Here is a 9,328-nt window from a genome sequence, read left to right as displayed (position 1 = left end):
GGGTAATAAGACCACCTTTGTGTCCTATATAAGCTATATTCCTGCAATAAGCCCACCCCGAACTTTTTCCAATATTAACACAGGCCCCCTGGGCATATAACAGGATAAATACGGTATTATTTCTGACAATACCAGCTTTCTTGTGTTTATATACCATCCTGATCTTTGATATTGATGATCCAGAATTATTATACCAAATTAACAGTTTGACTTCATCAGTGGTGTGATGTCTACATGGTAAATGGACAACTCAAGAAAGTTTGTTATCTTAATATATCACATTTCAGCTAATGTCCAGACCGAATAATGTCCATCTTATGATGTCTTCAGAGCCCAAACGAAACATCATCACAGAGTTTGGAGAAAATCGCCAGGAGAAACTTGTACAAGACATGAGTTCTGGTAAGAACAGCAAGTTCAATGGTGACAATATTGATATGAGAGTTCACACCAAAGATGTACGTATGTCGAACAAGGACGAAAACTACCACTTTTTTGTATCGGACTTTATCCTGGATAGAGTTGATGTTCCAGTAAGTCTGGTTCCGTTGCGAGGAATTCGAACATCTTATGGCACTGAGCCCAACGTTCTTGACTTTGTCCCATTTGATCAGGACACTATTTGTTACAAGTATAGCCTTAAGGTAGGGATGTTAGAAACACAAAGCGTGATGTTTAAAGATTGAAAGGGGGATAACACTTTCATTATTTTGGACATGAAAAGCATATGTTTTTTCAGTTAATTGTCCTGGAGGAGCCATGAAATACCACAAGCTGATGAAACTGGCTATTACAATTTGAATGTGAAAATATTCTTTGTGCGGTATAAGCAATCTGTTAATCATGTATTACATTTAAATAGATTTTTTATTTTATTGTAAGTGTTCAATTCAGTAATGAGTAAAAGTTGTATTATGATGAAGGTTGATCATGAAATGTCAGTTTTAAATGACATAGCTTTGCTAGCACAATATGTCTTTTCAATTCAAAGCTATATTACTGTTTTGTGATTTCATATTTGATGTTATAAACTTCAGGTGCTTTTATGTAGAGTGATGTTGAAGAAGCATATTCCTGGATTTTCTTGCATGCAACATTTTTCCACTTTACCCGATCATATTTCACACCCATTGGAAGAGCAGATGGCAAAAAAATCAATTATACACATGCTCCCTGTTTCCATTAACAATGAGGTGTCATATGAGGAATGCATTCATATAATGGATGAGTTTGTGGAAATGATAAACCATTGGTACGCCAAGGCAGGACGAGGTAATCTAAACAGTTAATAAGCTATATAACATATCATTATACCTCATTATTCATAGATATAACACGCCATCTGATTGTTCAAGACAGTTACATGAAAAGGGAATAAAACCTCATATTTTCCTGATGTTAACTCTCCTAGTCATTGTTACTTGTTGTGTGTTGTAGTAAATAACAGGTTGATATTGTAGCCTGGTATTGTTTTGGTATAATAAACAATTTGGTACATTACTGTTCATGAGATTAACCGAAGAAAAATCATACCTGTCATTCCCCTAGGAATATGATTTTTCTTGGGTGAATAAATCTTCATATCTCCCTCACTATCATGCAATAAATGTATAATTTCTTCAAAAAGACATTATTTTAATAGACATATAAGCAAAAAAGGCACTGTTTTTCTTTTACTTGGTGCAACCACGTTTGATTGTACAGGTGGTGAACTTGATGGTTTTCAAGTTCCTGTTGGGGGAGACCAACTGACACGGTGTAGACTGCAAGGGGCAAAATCCCTTCGAGCTAGGTCACATACTCCAAAGGAACGATTTGAACAGCTCTATCCAATAGTTGTTGAACTGTTTCATACACTACAAGATTTTCTTGAGGTTAGTGTTAGCATTATTCATAAGTGACATGATGTAATGTATGACATAATGCTGTTGTTGCTATGACTGAGATAAACTTGAACCTTTGCCAGGATGGCTGACTAATACTCTGCACATCTGTCAGTCTACCATGACAGTTGCATGGTTAAAATTAAGTTCATTCACGCAAAAAGGGATATATTCAAGGAAATAATTGTAATCTTAATGTTGAAAAACAAAGCTAGTTTTTTCAAGTTATTATGATACTTAACCAATATTTGAAGTTTGATAGAAATTCATTGAGAACTAAAATAAGGGGGTAGTCACATAATCTCTCAAAGGGAATGACATACTTGGTACACTAATGATGCTATTCACAAAAGGACTTTTAATTCAAAAGTTAATTGTGTTGCGCACATTAATACCTTAATAGCAAACATGTTATGTTAACAGAAACTGTGCAAAAAATTCCTGAAGTTGAAGCATGGAAGACATGTTGCCACTCTGGCCCATCTGAAGTACATCATCCAGAGGAGCAATGTTAATGGAGAAGTGAAAGCCAGATTCAAGGTTAATACAAAATGATTCTAAAGGAGCAATATTCTATACAAAAGTAAAATGATTTAGAGAATCTGAAACCCTCGGCGCTTTCCGCAAATGAGAAAACATAGGATGGCCTTACTAGAAAAAAATAGTTATTGATTTCCCAATGTCTCAAACTTATGGTGTCTTATTACTACCTGCACCTCGTGATAGAAACAACTGACAATTGAGATATTGTGGCAAACATGTTTATAGCAACCGTTTCTCTGAAATTGTTACATATGCCTCCCAAACAAACAAGTTGGGGGGTTGGAGTTGAGTATAATAATAGTTAAGGTCTTTTCTTCATTCTACAGGTCATAATTTCAGGCTCACGAGGACTTTGTGACACTTGCTGGAAAAGCCTACTTCATCTCCTTTGTCATGTCGAAATTTGGAATGAGCACATTATATGATTTACCAAAACATGCCCTCATCCCAAGCAACATTTGCCTCATACATAAAACACAATAAGGAAAAGGTAGCTGACCTTTTGTTGGAGGAGATTGTGAATGACATATTCATTCCATTTGAAAGCAAATCACACGTAAGTATTAACATCATTGTATACATACTGGATTTATATTAAGCAATAATAACATCTCCACTGCACAGACTAGATGAATATGCTGTGCCAAATGTTATTTTCCACATTTGAAATTAATACTTAGCAATATTCATGGTGCAATATTTTTTCAATGATACAATTGTTCCTGTTGATTTTTTTCAATGATACAGTAGTTCCTGTTCATTTTCTTCAATGATACAGTAGTTCCGGTTCATTTTTTTTCAATGATACAGTAGTTCCTGTTGATTTTTTTTCAATGATACAGTAGTTCCTGTTGATTTTTTTTTCATTTTTTTTCAATGATACAGTAGTTCCTGTTCATTTTTTCAGATAGTTTCAATGATACAGTAGTTCCTGTTTCAATGATACATTTTTTGTTCATTTTTTCATGATACAGTAGTTCCTGTCGATTTTTTTTTCAATGATACAGTAGTTCCTGTTCATTTTTTTCAATGATACAGTAGTTCCGGTTCATTTTTTCAATGATACAGTAGTTCCTGTTGATTTTTTTTTCAATGATACAGTAGTTCCTGTTGATTTTTTTTTCAATGATACAGTAGTTCCTGTTCATTTTTTTCAATGATACAGTAGTTCCGGTTCATTTTTTTTCAATGATACAGTAGTTCCTGTCGATTTTTTAAAATGAAACAGTAGTTCCTGTTGATTTTTTTTTCAATGATACAGTAGTTCCTGTTCATTTTTTTCTATGATACAGTAGTTCCTGTCGATTTTTTTTTTCAATGATACAGTAGTTTCTGTTCATTTTTTTTCAATGATACAGTAGTTCCTGTTCATTTTTTCAATGATACAGTAGTTCCTGTCGATTTTTTTTTCAATGATACAGTAGTTACTGTCGATTTTTCAAGCCCATACAATAGTGTTAATATGTATGGATATTTGTTATGGTGCGTATGGATGTTTGTTATTGAGTTTGTGGTTGTTTGTTTGTTTGTTTTTTTTTTGGTTTTTTTTGTTATTTTATCTACAAAACCATGTTATGGCGTGTTTCCTTATCTATGTGTCTATTAGAAATTATCAGGCTTGCTGTCTGAGCCTTCAGTTTTAAAACTAAGAGTTTGTCAAATGATTTACGGCAAAATAAACTCAATGCTCCTAAATTAGCTTTTAAGGCGGTATCAAGTAATATAGACAATAATATTTAAGATGGTTTAATGTAAGCGAAATTGAAAGATCATGAACTTATCTACAAAATGTCAAGGGTTTTTTTTATCTTACGCCCATACGTGTGGACCAAGTTTGTGTGGCATCAAATTTCCTTTTCTCGTCTGTTCACTGTACCTCAGTATCTGTTTACGGATCCAAAACTAAATATTATCATTTGTAGACCAAATACAGTAGGTTTTCTCATTTTGTTACTCTTGTGTCAGGCCGTGATGGGATATTAGAGCCTGTCTCTCCGAATCTGATTATTTTTCTTTGATCACCCTGTCATCAGTTAGAACAGCAAAATAGTATTTTTGATGACAACTCTTTCTAGGAGAGATTGCGTTTACTTACACTATCCATCATGGCTCTTTGGAGATACAGTTTCTCCTCGAGAGAGATGACGCTATGTGAAGAATTCTGTCAAGAGTATGTATATCATGCAATTTTGGCTGTCGATATGGTTTAACCCGATGTTTTAAATTGTAGTATCTTTGAAAACGCAGAAAGTAAAATTTCACGTTTGAAATACAATGTACTTAATGATAAATAAGTTTAAATGCTGAAATGTTTATCTCTCATGAAATATTTATACTTCTGTTAGGCTGGATTTAGTTCCAAACCAAGTAAGATAGAGGTAAAACTACCTAACTTCGATACATGCTTATCTGACACTACTAAATAGGAACATTGTCTATTTGGTCAGTTGTCTATTGGTGAAGTGGACAATGACCACGGATATCTGAAAATATAGAAATAATGCTACAAGGAACACCACACACCAACTAAATATCCTCTATCTACGTGACAGTTAAAGTGCAGAACGTTAACATGTAAAACAACCTTGACAGGTCAAGTGTGCAACCTCGCCTCTTCATCGTCACTGACAGCCACGTCATACTACAAGGAACTAATACTGTCCTTTGATTCGTACGTGTAGATCAGCAAACACAACTAGGAACTTGTTTTGTTCGTATGAAAGAGATAAAATAGTACAAGGAGAGGAACAATAACTTGGTCAACAACAATAATATAAGTGTATGTGTACAATCTGTGTTTGACAAACAGAAGTGTGAAACAGCAGATTTGCTTCCTACAAACGCTACAGTAAATATCCAGGTAAGTTATGATAAATTCGTATGACGTATGGCAAGGTGGGGTTTGCAAGATGTGTAGTATACAAGAGACGGCACCAAAAACGGGTGGGGATGAGGTAGGGTGAATGTTGAGTGTGGGGAAAGGTTAAGGACCACTATGGTGTTTTCAACCCGGGACAGTTGAAGAGTGAGACAGGGCGAGTTGGAACGCAAGTATGTATGTTAACACAATATACAGGTATATTAAATTACTGCACAAGTATGTATTATTCAATACACTTGTCTTTCTACCTACACTTCAGGTATGTCTTATACCAAATATACAGGTATATTTACCTAGAGTACAGGTACACTTGTAGTTTGATATAATCCATACACAGCTGTATCTACCATATATGTTTGAGAGAGGGCATATCAAGTTCTATCAAGGTCGATATTCTAACCCTAACGCCATTCTCACTTACATATATTTGTACAGTTTTAGGCCTACCTATATCTTTAAACTTGAAATCCCTTAGCTTTATATAGATCACCATCATTTTTGACAGACACCAGTTTCATAAACTTTATGTTTACCAAGTTTGTGTGACATCAAATTTCTTGGTACTTTTTCTCGTGTCTACACTGTTTCTCACTACCTGTTTACGGATCCCAAATTAAATGTTTGTATCCAAATCCCATTATCTATTTGATCACTTTTTAATCACGACACAATGGAATATTTGTAGACGTTATTTTATTTTACTTACACTATCTACCATGGCCGTTTGGCGGTGTAGTTTCGCCTTGAGAAAGATGGCGTCATATGAAGAGTACCGTCGTGAGTAGATAAGTTATTTAACTGTAGATTGAGTTAACTCGATATTTAACTAGATGACTTTAATGAGGTATTTTTTCCAAAACAAACTCGTTCTATTTCCCCTGTTGGGCCCTGCCCCTTCTATGGTTAAAATCCGCTCAGCCGTTGCTGTTCTTTGAAACTACCGAAAGGAATTTTTCAAATGAGGAACATTTCAGGTACGAAAGGGTAGGAAAGTCAATTGTGACAGTGATAATACATTTGTATGTGTGCTTCTTTTGACAATCAGAAGTGTGGAGATACAGAGTTGACTTCCTAAAATCTCACCTCAGTAAACATCCAGGTAAGATATAATGTAGTCACGCGAGATAAGGTAGGGTGGCGTGGTGTGTGTAAGATGTGTAGGGTACAAGAGACGGTCCAGAGAGGTTGAGGGGATGAGATGGGGTGGTGGTGATTGTGGGAAAGTGTCCAATATATGTTTTTGCGACAGGCAGCCCACAACAGTAGTTGAGTAAGATAGGGTTGGGTGGAATCCAGGAAGGTCTGTTTATCCTGTGCACAAGTATATCTAATTTCATAAAAAAGTGGGTCTTATTACCAAATACATATGTGTATATACCTGCAGTAAAGGTATGTTTCATTACAGAATATACAAGTTTATCTAACTACAATACAGGTGTCTTGTTACTTACAACACATGTATATCTATCTGCAATACAGGTGTGTCTTATTACCTAAAACACATGTATATCTACCTTCAGTACAGGTATGTATTATTACCTAAAACACATGTATATCTACCTTCAGTACAAGTATGTATTATCACCTAAAACACATGTATATCTACCTGCAGTACAAGTATGTAGCATTACCTTAAACACATGTATATCTACCTGCAGTACAAGTATGTATTATTACCTACAACATATGTATATCTACCTTCAGTTCAGGTATGTATTATTACCCAACATGGATTAGTATCAAATGCACAGGTATATTATGGAGATAAGCCCAAAACTACAATATATGTGTGAGAGAGGACAAATCGAGGCCCGTCAAGATGGATATCAAGATTGAATTAAACCTGCTATTTTGAAACAGGACTGTCTAGTAGTATACTTGTTATGTTTAGTTATCTTGTTTAGTTAGACAGCGCTCCGAGCTCAACACATAATTATCTGACACTATGTGAAAGTTACACTGCGGAACTTTAAAAAATAACCTTGACAGATCAACTGCGCAATATACCGGCTTATCGTCCCTGTTAAAACAGCATAGAACAAGGAAGTATTAGTGTTTGTGTATAAGTACGTACATGTAGATCAGCAATTACAACCAGGAATTGATCAGTTTACTTGGAGGGAAAGGGCTATAATAGAAGAAGGAGAGAAACAATGACTTGGTCGACAATGATAATACATCTGTATGTGTGCTTCTTTTGACAATCAGAAGTGTGGAGATACAGAGTTGACTTCCTAAAATCTCACCTCAAACATCAAGGTAAGATATAATGTAGTCACGCGAGAAAAGGTAGGGTGGCGTGGTGTGTGTAAGATGTGTAGGGTACAAGAGACGGTCCAGAGAGGTTGATGGGATGAGATGGGGTGGGTGGTGATTGTGGGAAAGTGTCCAACATATTTTTTGCAACAGGCAGCCCACAACAGTAGTTGAGTAAGATAGGGTTGGGTGGAATCCAGGAAGGTCTGTTTATCCTGTGCACAAGTATATCTAATTTCATAAAAAAAAAGTGGGTCTTATTACCAAATACATATGTGTATATACCTGCAGTAAAGGTATGTTTCATTACAGAATATACAAGTTTATCTAACTACAATACAGGTGTCTTGTTACTTACAACACATGTATATCTATCTGCAATACAGGTGTGTCTTATTACCTAAAACACATGTATATCTACCTTCAGTACAGGTATGTATTATTACCTAAAACACATGTATATCTACCTTCAGTACAAGTATGTATTATCACCTAAAACACATGTATATCTACCTGCAGTACAAGTATGTAGCATTACCTTAAACACATGTATATCTACCTGCAGTACAAGTATGTATTATTACCTACAACATATGTATATCTACCTTCAGTTCAGGTATGTATTATTACCCAACATGGATTAGTATCAAATGCACAGGTATATTATGGAGATAAGCCCAAAACTACAATATATGTGTGAGAGAGGACAAATCGAGGCCCGTCAAGATGGATATCAAGATTGAATTAAACCTGCTATTTTGAAACAGGACTGTCTAGTAGTATACTTGTTTTGTTTAGTTATCTTGTTTAGTTAGACAGCGCTCCGAGCTCAACACATAATTATCTGACACTATGTGAAAGTTACACTGCGGAACTTTAAAAAATAACCTTGACAGATCAACTGCGCAATATACCGGCTTATCGTCCCTGTTAAAACAGCATAGAACAAGGAAGTATGAGTGTTTGTGTATAAGTACGTACAAGTAGATCAGCAATTACAACCAGGAATTGATAAGTTTACTTGGAGGGAAAGGGCTATAATAGAAGGAGAGAAACAATGACTTGGTCGACAATGATAATACATCTGTATGTGTGCTTCTTTTGACAATCAGAAGTGTGGAGATACAGAGTTGACTTCCTAAAATCTCACCTCAAACATCCAGGTAAGATATAATGTAGTCACGCGAGAAAAGGTAGGGTGGCGTGGTGTGTGTAAGATGTGTAGGGTACAAGAGACGGTCCAGAGAGGTTGATGGGATGAGATGGGGTGGGTGGTGATTGTAGGAAAGTGTCCAACATATTTTTTGCAACAGGCAGCCCACAACAGTAGTTGTGTAAGATAGGGTTGGGTGGAATCCAGGAAGGTCTGTTTATCCTGTGCACAAGTATATCTAATTTCATAAAAAAGCAGGTCTTATTACCAAATACATATGTGTATATACCTGCAGTAAAGGTATGTTTCATTACAGAATATACAAGTTTATCTAACTACAATACAGGTGTCTTGTTACTTACAACACATGTATATCTATCTGCAATACAGGTATGCCTTATTACCTAAAACACATGTATATCTACCTGCAATACAGGTATGTATTATTACCTAAAACACATGTATATCTACCTTCAGTACAAGTATGTATTATCACCTAAAACACATGTATATCTACCTGCAGTACAAGTATGTAGCATTACCTAAAACACATGTATATCTACCTTCAGTACAAGTATGTATTATCACCTAAAACACATGTATATCTACCTG

At 35.4% G+C, this 9,328-nt stretch overlaps 1 pseudogene; it reads left to right on the top strand.

Moving 5' to 3' along the window:
- The first annotated feature begins 320 nt into the window (after positions 1-320).
- LOC132557867 (uncharacterized) overlaps positions 321-9,328 on the top strand; it is a 20,821-nt pseudogene continuing 11,813 nt past the window's right edge.

The sequence above is a fragment of the Ylistrum balloti genome, unplaced genomic scaffold, assembly GCF_031769215.1.
Source record: "Ylistrum balloti isolate Yb309-2 unplaced genomic scaffold, AGI_CSIRO_Ybal_v1 Utg370734, whole genome shotgun sequence".
NCBI classification, from domain to species: Eukaryota; Metazoa; Mollusca; class Bivalvia; order Pectinida; family Pectinidae; genus Ylistrum; species Ylistrum balloti.
This window is presented reverse-complemented; position numbering and strand designations above follow the sequence as displayed.